At 50.5% G+C, this 12,051-nt stretch overlaps 1 protein-coding gene across 1 annotated transcript in view; it reads right to left on the reverse strand.

The window, feature by feature from the left end:
* The window catches only part of MED15 (mediator complex subunit 15), a 90,821-nt gene that overhangs the window by 17,494 nt on the left and 61,276 nt on the right, over positions 1 to 12,051 (reverse strand).

A 12,051-nucleotide genomic window follows, 5' to 3' on the forward strand; every position in this document is an offset into this window, starting at 1 on the left:
CGCCTGTGCGTTGGTCCACAGGCAACAAGGACAAAAACACAGATGCGTAAGGATTCCCTCGTTGCTTTGTTAAATGTTAGGAGATCTGCTGGGTTGTTTTGTCCAAGGTTATTGTTTACAGCAGTAAAGAGCAATCTGAAAAAGAACAAGCACTGTGCCACTTGCTATTTGCCTGAGGGGGCCAAGCCCCACCCCCGTCTGGAATGAGTCTGGGATGATGGGCACGTCTGCCCAGACGCTCGCCCATCCGTTCCCTAAAGCTGGCCACAAACTGGGAACATCTTTAGGTCAAATATTTCTGTTTATGAAAACTACAGGGAGTATTCCCATAACCTAGGTTCCCACCCTCAAGCTTTCTTCCTATTTGCCAGTTGTGTCAATGTACACTCCCAGAACACTGGACCAGGTCAAACCCCAAAGGAGCAGAAGTCCCCGACCCCCCTCACCAAGAGCCATCCACCTGCCTCTGGCCCCGGGCCTCAAATCAGACAAACCTCACCCACACAATGCCAACGATGTGCTCTAAACGTTACAAGATACCATTCTCCAGCAACCTCTATGAGGCAGCTTCTGCACTTCCTGTGACCCCTATTTTAGAGCGGACAGGAATGACGCCCCTGGGCGCATGATGTGGCCTTGTCTGGTACGTGTCAGCGTCAGGATGTGAAGTCTAGACTTTGATCCCAAGTCTAGTGTTCACTTCCTTAAACCATGCTGCCTAGATCCTACCAGAGCTTCTGGGCCAACCTTGATTAAAAGCACTGGCAAGGACTGCAGGGGGAGCAGGCCTGGAGTCTGAATGTCCAGGCTCCATGTTTGACTCTCCCCAGTGCTCTCCTGGAACCCTAGGATTGGGTCCAATTCATGTCTGACCCTAAAGCCCTCCATAAAGACCCTCCCTCCCTGCTGGCTGTCCCAGCCGTTCTGGTCAGCTTCTGCTGCCTGCCTGCCCTTCCTCCCGTGCCCAGTTTTGACCTCTGTGGCCGAGAACAACAAGGTTAACCCGCCTTCCACACCAGCCAACACAATTCAATTCAACAAACAGGAACTGCACTTTAAAAGAGCTATACCCCCACTGACTGCTGCCCTTAGCCTAGACCTGTCAATTGTGATGGTGAAAAGCTCTTCAGCTTCATGTAATCAAAGCCATTTGTCCTTCCAAACTGCTTCTCTCCTGTAAGAATCAGCCCTCCAGGCACACCTGTGCAGCTTCTCTTCTGACTTTTTGGTGGTAAAATCTTTAGGATACAGGTCATCGTCCAAGTCTCAATTCACTGTGGCGGATGGCATTAGATGTGGGTTTCATTGCTAGCACATTACTCTCTGATATTCCCAGAACTTGTTGGAAGGGAGATTACTTTGGGTAATTTATGTTGTGAGTTTTACCAAGCACTGGTTTACTGGTTCAATTACTGCTGATTCTTCCCCATCTACTCTGTTTCCCCGCCTACTCTTCTTCAATTTATTAACCAGTACCACATGGTTCTGATTTCTGCTTTATAATACGGCTTAAGGCCTGAAAATGCAACTCCTTTTCACTTGTACCTTTCATCATTTTCCTTGATCTTCTACCTCTCTTGTTCCTCTTCAAATCAATGTGAATTAAATTGTCTCTACTGATGTCAGGTATTCTTTCAATAAGGTGAATGGTAGAGTATTCAGTCTGCAAACTAACTTTGGTAGTACTATCATTTCTACGGTATTGGCAAGACCCAGCCACGAGCAGTGAATATTCCTCCAGCTAAGCTGCTTTTTATTTCTCTCAGGAGAACTTTCTTATTGAACTTACACAAATAATAAGTGTGTTTTAGCAGACTGACTTTACAACATTTTATGCATTCTGCATTGAAGTGGGACCTTCCTTTTCTGCTATTGTCTCCAAAATTTTGTTACTATTTTATAGAAATCTATTAATTTTAATGGGTTTGTTTTGCAACTGGCAACTTTGCTGAGGGTCCATTTCCACTAGTTTCTTTTTTTTTTCTTTTTTGGTGAGGCATTCAGGGTTAGGTGATTTGCCCAAGGTCACACAGCTAGTAAGTGTCAAGTGTCTGAGGCCGGATTTGAACTGACTCCACGGCCAGAGCTCTATCCACTGTGCCACCTAGCTGTCCCCGTTAGTTTCTTAAAGAACAAGGTTGGCCCCAACAAAGACAGACGAAACATCCGCCTCCTGTGCAGAAGTGGGAGGTTCATGGGCATGGAATATTGCATTTAATGTCCATTTTTTTCAATTAGTTTCCCCCTCCTTCTCTTCTTTCAAAGGAGTCACTGTTATAAGGAATCGTTTCCGGTGTGCCAGGCCCTGTGTGAAACAATGAGGAGACAAGGAAAGGAAAAAGATGGTCTCTGCTCTCCGGAGTCCAATGGGGGACACCACAAAACAAGTCTGGACAAAGCAGATCCAGCCACGATCAACGGGGGGACTCTCAGACTCAGCAACGCCACTACTGGGCCTGTTCCCCAAAGGGATCAGGGGAAAAAGCGAAGAACCCGTGTTCTAGAATGTCCGTAGCAGCTCTCTGTGGCGGCAAAGAACCAGAAATCAAACGGATGCCTGTCGAGTGCGGAACGGCTGAGGAAGTCGTGGTCTGTGATGGTGACAGAATACTGCTTGTGCTGCAAGAAACAGTGAGCTCAGTGATGTTAGAAAAACATGGAGAGACCCACGTGGAATAATGAAGAGCGAAATGAGCAGAACTCAGGGAACACTGTGCGTTGAACGGCAACGTTGTTCCAAGAACACCTGGGAGCGGCTAAGCTACTCTGAGTATTACAGACACTCAAACCAACTACAAAGGATCCGTGAAGTTAAAAACCATTTCTCTCGGAAGAAAGGTTTGCACCCCCAGAGAAAGAACCGACGAACAGAACTACGCACAGCATGGGTTTACACATACATCTATATTGATCTATCTGTACACACACATAGACACACACATATATGTAATTTTACATACACATGTCAAATGATGGCTTTTTCTAGTGTGGGGCAGGGAGAGAGAAAGTGAGAGTTCAGATATACACAACACCGCGCACACACACACCCCACACTCACAGTCTCATACACAGGCACCCCTGTACACGCACACATCCACACCCACTCCCACACCACTCATACCCCCCCACATATGACCCATGCACACATATGCACCCTTTTAGAGGCCTGAAGAGGAGAAATCAGTTGTCTGATGTATGCTAGCATAACTTTCTTTCCTCTCGTCCTGTAGCCCCTGAAGGTAGATGGAAGGCTGGTCAGGAAGGGCCTTTTTGCTGGGTTTTTCACAAATCAATCAGACAGCTCAAAGGTATACAGAAAGATCAGCTCTAAAAGCTGCACTGGTTCTATTTCTGCAAGGAGGAACAAGGGGGACGCTGACCTGACCTGACACTGAGCCACGGCGGCAACCCCAAGAGGACGATATGCACAATTACTGCTACAAGGAAAGTGGAAAGAAGCCAAAAAGGGAAACTCCCAGCTGCGCAGTGATGGTCAGGCTTGGCCCTCTGGAGACACTGAGGCAATGTACCTCCTCCCAGCTTCGCACGGGTTGGGGGGGCAAGAGGTGTGGGGTGCTGCACACATGACAAGGTGGACAATGTTGACTGGCTTTACTCAGAGGGCCGGGCCTGGAGTCAAGGAAATCTGAGTTCAAATCCAGTGACCCCGCCTGACCCCGGGCAAGGCACTTACCCACCTGCCTCAGTTTCCTTATCTGTCAAATAATAATAGCACCTAACTCCCAGGGCTGTTGTGAGGTTCCAATGAGGCAATAATTGTAAGGCACTTGGCCCACTACCCGGCACATAGGTGCTACATGAATATCAGCTATTATTCTAATTATTCTTATTTATCGGGAAACGAAAGCAACTTAAAAACAAAGATCCATACAAAAACCTCAAAAAAAGCACAAGGATTCCATTGTAGGGCCTCATAAGAACCCCATTTTCATCACTTGGAATGACACTCACTGACAAAGCACAGACATTCTCCCTTTCCTGGTGACAGCCCTCAGTAGCTGCTGGTTTCTGGGTTCCGAACACGACTTGCGCTTTCTCTGGCACAGATGGCATCTCTGGCAATGCTGCCGGGCACCTACCCTGCAGCTTCAAGGAGTCTGGGAGACAGGAGGCAGAGGAGAACTACAGACTGCCCAGAAGACTGGTGGATGACGGAGGGCCTCCGAGGGGTGCTTCCTGATCCCTTATCTCACACATGGGGAAATGGAGGCTCAGAGAAGGGGCTTAGCAGCACCCAGCACCTCGCAGGGGCTTAATAAAAGCTGACTGCCTGACTGACTCAAGGGCAAGGTGAGAGAGGGCAGAGCTGGAGCAGAATCGCCGAAAGCTGACCCCACCAACCTTACAGCGTGCGGCCAACAGATGGCAGGAGGAAGAGGGGAAGGGTCAGGCCTTCTCGTTCCTGCTATGGCACTGCTTCAAGGTAGGAGAGAGAACAAGGAGGCACAGGTAAGTGCCCACTCTGACCTCAGGGTCCTCCTCGTCTGTGAGTGGGAGGACCAGTCCTTACACAGCTAACTCACAGGGCTGTTGGGAGGAAGGAATCACTCTGTGACCCTAAGTGCTAAGAACACTGATAGGTGGAGGAGGAGGAGAAGGTGATCTCAGGGAAGGGAACCACGCAGGGCCTTCATCCGAGCACTGAAGCCGCAGCAGAGGTCCCCCTCTGGCCATCACTTCATCCTCAACATCACATCTTTCTTAGCCTGTGCTTGGGGGAGACAGGCTGGGCATCAGTGGTGGAATGGAGGGGCCTGCTCGGCTGCAGAGACCATGTGGAGGAAGGGAGTAATGTCAAGGGTCACAAAGCACCACCCTGCCTACTGCCCCAGGACGTAGCAGCGCAAGAACGGTCCGTGATCCCCAGGCACAGAAAGGGTGACGTGTCTAAGGGTCACACAGTGGGGAGGGAGACATCAGAGCCTCATTAATCCACAAGAATGTCTACACATCCATTCTGTGCCAGGCCTCTTCCCCCAAAATCCCTCTGGATTGAAAATCGTTTTAAAATACATTTGGGTCCAGTTTTACTCAGCGTTTGAAATTTAGAGAATGGTCAGTGGGCATGTGGCACTGATAGACTGTGGGCAGGTCACTTTGGCTCCCTTCACTCTCAAGGTCCCAGTGGTCAAATGGGGAGGACAATAGCTACTGGGCCTCACTTACAGAGGGACTGCACGTCAGACTCAAAAGGTCTTTGCCAATGGGAGTTACCAGAATTCCTTGTCTAAGGCAGGGCAGCAGGGGGCAGGCAGGCTGCCAGTCTTGTTTCTCAGCACTTGGCAATATGAACTGGATCAGATTTAGCAAGATCTCTGGGGGTTCAGTGGATAGAGCACCAGCCCTGGATTCAGGAAGACCTGAGTTCAAATCCAGCCTCAGACACATAACACTAGCTGCGTAACCCTGGGTAAGTCACTCAACGCCACTGCCTAACCAAAAAAAAAAAAAAGATCTGGCGGTTTATGGGCTGGATTTCCTTTTTACAAACCCAAATCACTCTAGCTCTCACTGACTGGCCAACAATAGGTCCTAGCCCAAGCCTCACTTGGTCACTTTTTGGATTCTGAAGGTTCAGAGTGAATGCAAACAGCAATTGTTTCCATTTTAACCAGAAACCCTGAGGGTCTTCCCCTCCTATACTGATTTTTTTTTTTTGGACTAGGTAAAAGACCATTCTTTGCCTCATTTTCACCAAGCCTTAATCACTGAATGGATGTTGCCTCAGACAAACTGGGACCTGGAAAAGACTTTAGCTCCAAAAGGTCAAGGTCTCCCACTGCATTGGGGGCCATCTCCAGCTGTGCTGCCACTGGACCCAGACGGCTCTGGAGGAGAGAGTGAGGCTGGTGACTTTGCACAGCCCTCCCTCACTTAAATCCTATTCACTTGCAAGTCATGGCATCACTTTCCTGATGTCATGGTCCTCTTGAAGGATGAAGGACAAGTAACAGCAACTTGGCAATGTAATTGCTCTCGATGAATATTCACAGGCTCTGGGTTAGCTGCCAGGGATCCAAAAACGAAAGAAGATGCTTCACCTGTCCTCGAGAAGATTACAGTTCAAAGGAGAAGCTAGGCGAAATACAGGGTGTCCCCAAAGCCTGCCCTTAGCAGCACAGAGCTGTGACACAGAGTGCACTGGGTGAGTGTACGGTGTCCCCAAAGTCTGAGGGCAGCACAGAGCTGTGACACAGAGGGCACTGGGTGAGTGTAAGGTGTCCCCAGAGTCTGAGGGCAGCACAGAGCTGTGACACAGAGGGCACTGGGTGAGTGTAAGGTGTCCCCAGAGTCTGAGGGCAGCACAGAGCTGTGACACAGAGGGCACTGGGTGAGTGTAAGGTGTCCCCAGAGTCTGAGGGCAGCACAGAGCTGTGACACAGAGGGCACTGGGTAGCCATAAGGTGTCCCCAAAGCCTGCCCTCAGAAGCACAGAGCTGTGACAGAGTGCACTGGGTGAGTGTACGGTGTCCCCAAAGTTGAAGGCAGCACAGAGCTGTGACATAGAGTGCATCAGGTGGGTGTACGGTGTCCCCAGAGTCTGAGGGCAGCACAGAGCTATGACAGAGTACATTGGGTGAGTGTATGGTGTCCCCAAAGTCTGAGGGCAGCACAGAGCTGTGACACAGAGGGCACTGGGTGAGTGTACAGTGTCCCCAAAGTCTGAGGGCAGCACAAAGCTGTGACACAGAGGGCACTGGGTAGGCATAAGGTGTCCCCAAAGCCTGCCCTTAGCAGCACAGAGCTGTGACACAGAGGGCACTGGGTGAGTGTACGGTATCCCCAAAGTCTGAGGGCAGCACAGAGCTGTGACACAGAGGGCACTGGGTGAGTGTACGGTGTCCCCAAAGTCTGAGGGCAGCACAGAGCTGTGACACAGAGGGCACTGGGTGAGTGTACGGTGTCCCCAAAGTCTGAGGGCAGCACAGAGCTGTGACACAGAGGGCACTGGGTGAGTGTACGGTGTCCCCAAAGTCTGAGGGCAGCACAGAACTGTGACACAGAGGGCACTGGGTAGCCATAAGGTGTCCCCAAAGCCTGCCCTTAGCAGCACAGAGCTGTGACACAGTGCATTATGTGTTTTTTTCCCCTTAGTTCAAAAAGCATTTTATTGAGCCCAAGGGGACCCAGTGTAACCAAGGGGCCAGGTTAGAGGGGCAAAAAGGTAATCTGAGGATTTGGTCAGTGGATAAGGGAGCATATCTAAGCCTTCTGCTTCTCCTCACAGGATCTGATGGGAGCTTTCTGAATCTCAAAAATTCACTGGGGTTGGAGGTGGTGGGGAGAGTCAGCCGTCCTTGACCTGGTAAGGGCCAACCCATGCTCTTGGTACTGGAGGAAAAGGGCTACTTAGTAGGAAACGGAGAGAAGCTGAGCTGAGTCCTCTGGGTAGTAGGTAGAGGTCAAAAAGTCTATGAAAATGCATGAGGCTCCTAATTATGTATTATGTGGGTGAAGGGTATCTTCTTTAGTACAAAGCTTAAATTTCACTAAGACTTTGGGGACATCCTCTACATACATAACAGACCACTGAACAGGGTCAGTGAAAGGAAAGGTTAGGTGAGAGGGCTATGAGAAATCTGAAGGAGGAGGTCCTTGCTAAGGGGAGGCCACAATGGTTTGAGATATTTTGGAGAGGGCACATGGGGGGTGGGGAAGGTAATGGGAGTCTGAACTCACCCTTGAACAGAGGGAAGTATTTCAATAAGCAAAGGCTGGAAGAAAAGGAGAGAAGTGAGAAGGTGGGGAGATGGCATAACAAAGGCTGGAGAAGCCAGGCAACTCAAGAGGAAAGTGAGTCTATAACTGGAATGTCCTGGAAACAATGAGAAGTGTTACGAGATGAGGCTCACATTAATCAAATAATTACAGAAGCAAAACACTGAACGGGAACTCTGTGCTCAGTGTTAGGACAAGAGCTAGCAAGGTATAAGACGTAAAACAAGATAACTACAAATCCCTAATATTAAATGATAAGTGAGACTAGTGTGAAAAAGACCAAGGGTGGAGTGGAGGCTGTGAGAGGGAAGGTTCCTAGCTCCAGTGAAGGAAGGAGCATCGCACCTGGGCTTTAACTCAGGGGTTGAGCCTGACAAAGAAGGGGAGGCTGGACACTGTAGGTGGGAAGCAGTGGGGAGGCAGAGAGGCCCAGGGGGTATGTGGGAATGCTGGAAAAGAGAAAGCTGAGCTACAAATACCACAGAACAACCACTCTGGCAGCAGCATGGAGGATGAGGACCTTTCCCGAGGCTAGCGAAAGGGTGGCAGGGTAAAGGGAGGAAAAGGCAGATATGAATAACATCAGAGGCAGGATGGCCGAGGACCTCAAATGCTGGCCACAGGCAGCTGTGTTTTACTGCATGCTATCTCACTGCAGAAAGGGAGAATGTGATCAAACTGTGTCCGGAGGCAGGAAGGCCGTCGTTCATCAAGTGAGCCATCAGAACAACATGGGGATCGACCGCAGAAGGTCGGAGTTGAAAGGCACCAAGCCAAGTTTTCCTAGCCCTGAGGCTGGGTAACATGGCGTAAAGGAGAAAGCCCCAGATTTGGAGCTGCGAGATGTGTGGACAGATCCTGGCTCTGCCATCATCCGTCTGTCACCTGTAGGACAAATCACTCATCCTCTGGTCCTCCAAAACTGAACGGAGGAGATGGCCTCTGAGGTCCCCCCCAGAGCTAAATCTACAACCACCTTATCCTTCCAGATGCATAATTTCCTATCAAGGCCCTGGAAGCAGAGATTAGGGATCAGGCCACCAAGTCTGGAGAGGAAGCTGTGCAGACAGAGCAGGGTGGGAAGACGGAGGTTTGGGAGGCAGATCTGCGGCCTAGAATGGGCACACAGCTCACCGCGTGGTCACGTGGAGGTGGGCGCAGTGTCCACGCCACGAGAGGAGGCGACATCTAAGCAAGTCCCAGCCTCTGAGCTTGGTCAGCAGGGAAAGAGCCACAAACACGGGAGCGACGAGCATTCTGATGGACCCAGACACGGAAGAGCAGCAGAAGCATGAGGCAAAGTCTTCTGGAGCCTGGCTGCCTTCTGGCTTCACAGTTCCTTGGGTAGCAGGAGGCAGGATGCGATAGGACTGAATGGCAAACTGGCAAGAGAATATGTCTCAAAAAGGAAGCAAAGATCCACAGGAGGGAGGTTCAGTGACATTCCCACTGTCCGAGAGATTGTTAGCAGCAAAGCCTACAAGGGGATGCAGGTTTCCTAGGGAGAGAAAGCAATTTTATCTAAGTCCACAGACACATCGGAGAGCCAAGGCTCGAACTCAGACTATCAAGAGGCCTCGAACACCAGTGCTCGTCCCAGAACACCCCATGTTTCTTCCTTGCCATGGGAAGCAGCCTTTCCAAGTATAAACAAGTCTAGAGCAGACTTGCCATTCTGGAGCTTTTTTTCTTTGGCTAGGCAATGGGGTTAAGTGACTTACCCAGGGTCACACAGCTAGTGAGTGTTAAGTGTCTGAGGCCAGATTTGAACTGGGGTCCTCCTGACTCCAGGGCCGGTGCTCTATCCACTGCGCCACCTAGCTGCCCCATTCTGGAGCTTTTGAGGGCTGATCCCTCAGCTCATGTTTTGTGCACCACAGTTTTACTGAATTCGGTAAAGCTTCAGGTCATTCATTTCTAGACCCTGGGAATTTGGAGAGGCCTCTGACCCAGGCCTACCTAGTCTGAACATGAATCTGCTTGAGGACACACACCACAGGACCCACGCTTGAACAAGCATCCCTCCTGTTACCCTGACGGCCATTGTGGCTCCAGCCCTCGCCAATCACCATGTGAGGCCATTGAGCCAGGAAGACAGGGCTCCGCTGCTCTGCTGCATCTCGGGCCCACCAGCAGCAGGGCAGGCTGCAGGCCGGCAGTTCTGCCCATGGCCGCCAGCCCCACTCCACCCGGCCCCCGGTGAGCCTGGCGGCTGGTCCAGCTGTTTGGTCAGCCCGCCTTCTTTGTGGATTAGCTGTCCCTGTGATGACAGGCGCCACACGCCTTCTCCAGCCTGACTCCCATGCATCGTTCCAGCTGGTTCCTGCCTGCCGAGCCTTCAGTTTTCTCTGGTGTCCACTACAGTACAACTTAGAGTACTCCATCATTACCAGAAACCTGGTCTAAAGATGGGCCTTTCTTCATGTGAGGATTGCACATTGTTTCCCAAAGGCAATGAATGTGATCTACTCTGCTCTTCTGTTAGGACTTGTCTTTTTGGGGTGCCTGCTCATGGTAAATGGACCCACAATAAGCTCTGCCCAGGATCAGCCCAGCCAATTGTATCTCACTGTTCAGACCAGGGGCGTCAAATTAAAATAGAAATGGGCCCTCTAACTGGCACAGAGGATCCTTGCAGGTCACACGGTGAACTAGTTTTAAAATGGAATGTTTCTGTTTTCTTGTATTTTATTTACTTGTGAAGTGTTTGCCAGTGAGATTTTCCTCAGAGTGGTCTAAACAACAGCTGCTGTTCTTCCACATGGTTTTTCCTGTCCTTTAAGAGGCCCTGCTGCACCCTGGAGCCTGATGCATCAATGCAGGGTCATCTGAAGAGGTTCTTTCCAGCTGGGCCTACGAGCTGGCTCTCCTCCCTGTCTCCACCATGTTGTTAATACGCATAGTGCTGAACACGGTGCACTCGGTTGTTAATCTGTGAGGGAATCGTGGATGATTTCTGGCAGAGGCGAGAGGCTTCTTTCTATGCCGCAGCATAAAGAGAACCTTGACGGGGCTGCTCACTCTGCAGAGTCTGAATTCCTCCTGGAAAGCAGCATTCGGCCCGGCACTCTCTGCCCCCTTCCACTCTGCGCACGACACAAACACCACCTGCTTCTGCCCTTTTATCGAGGACATCTTTGGAGCATCACGTGCAGATCATTCTCCTAAAGACTCAGTGACCGTGCAGTAAGAGGAAGGAGAGCATAAATTAGAACATCATCTAGGAAAGAGGCCCTTCTACTTCTGGCTTGGGGGCAAGGGAAGACTTGGGAAGGCTTCATGGAGCACTGGCACCTCGTGGAACTGGGCCTATCGAGATAGAGAGATCCCAGTCCAGGTCAGCCCTGGGACCAGAGAGAGCAGGCACAGGCAACCAGGTGGGAAACGGCATGTGTACCTTCATGGACTCATGGCACAAGGGGGACATAGAGGGCGTTTTGCTCTCCACCCTCATCTAATGCCTAAAATTTTAGATGCTTAAACCCTCTCCCTTCAAAAGTATACTTGGCACCAAGGTCTTCAGAAATAGGCTAGGCCAAGACACCTTCCCTAGGTCACTGCTTATAGCTTCACATGCTAGAACACAAGATGCCATGGAAAGGGCCCGGGCCGTTGAGCCTTAGGTTCAAATCTCGGCTGTGTTACTTATTATCTGGGTGACCTTGAGCAAGTCACTTCAATTCAATGGAAATGGCTATTCATTAAGCTTCCCCTGTTCACTGCCCCTCTGGGCCTCAGAAATCATTAATGCCCCCAATTCTCTGATCTTCTACTCCATGGCCCGTGACTCTACTCCCAGAAACTTCCAAATCCCTACTGTTTCACACGGGCCTCAGAGCCACTTGGCTAAATGACAGGACAATCACACCAGGAGAAGGGCAGAAGAGCCTGGAGCTGTGACTCGGAGGCGAAGGTGCAGATTCCCAGGCTCGGCTACTTCCTGCTTGGCCACCAGGGATGGTTCCATTTGCCCTGCCTGGTCCTCTACTTCCTTCATCTGGAAAAGGAAGGGACTGTTCTTGGTCAAAACACTTCCTACTTGATACTTAGATTCTTGGGTTTATCTCATTCAAAAGCATGCCCTTGGCTCATCAGTCCTGCTAGCTATCCCTCTTTCTCTCTTTTCCCTTCCAAAACCAGAGAAAAAGCTGTCAGCAGGTGACCTCCTCCTCACGCTCACACCTGGCTCCAGCCCCATCAACACACCGAACCGGCTCTCTTCAAGGTCACTGATGACCTTTTCTCAGGCCTTGGCCTCTCAGATCAGCCTCCTTCTCGGAGAAGCTCTCTTCTCCCTGCGTCTTCACGCCA

The sequence above is a fragment of the Phascolarctos cinereus genome, unplaced genomic scaffold, assembly GCF_003287225.1.
Source record: "Phascolarctos cinereus isolate Bilbo 61053 unplaced genomic scaffold, phaCin_HiC Scaffold_4;HRSCAF=312, whole genome shotgun sequence".
Taxonomy (NCBI): Eukaryota; Metazoa; Chordata; class Mammalia; order Diprotodontia; family Phascolarctidae; genus Phascolarctos; species Phascolarctos cinereus.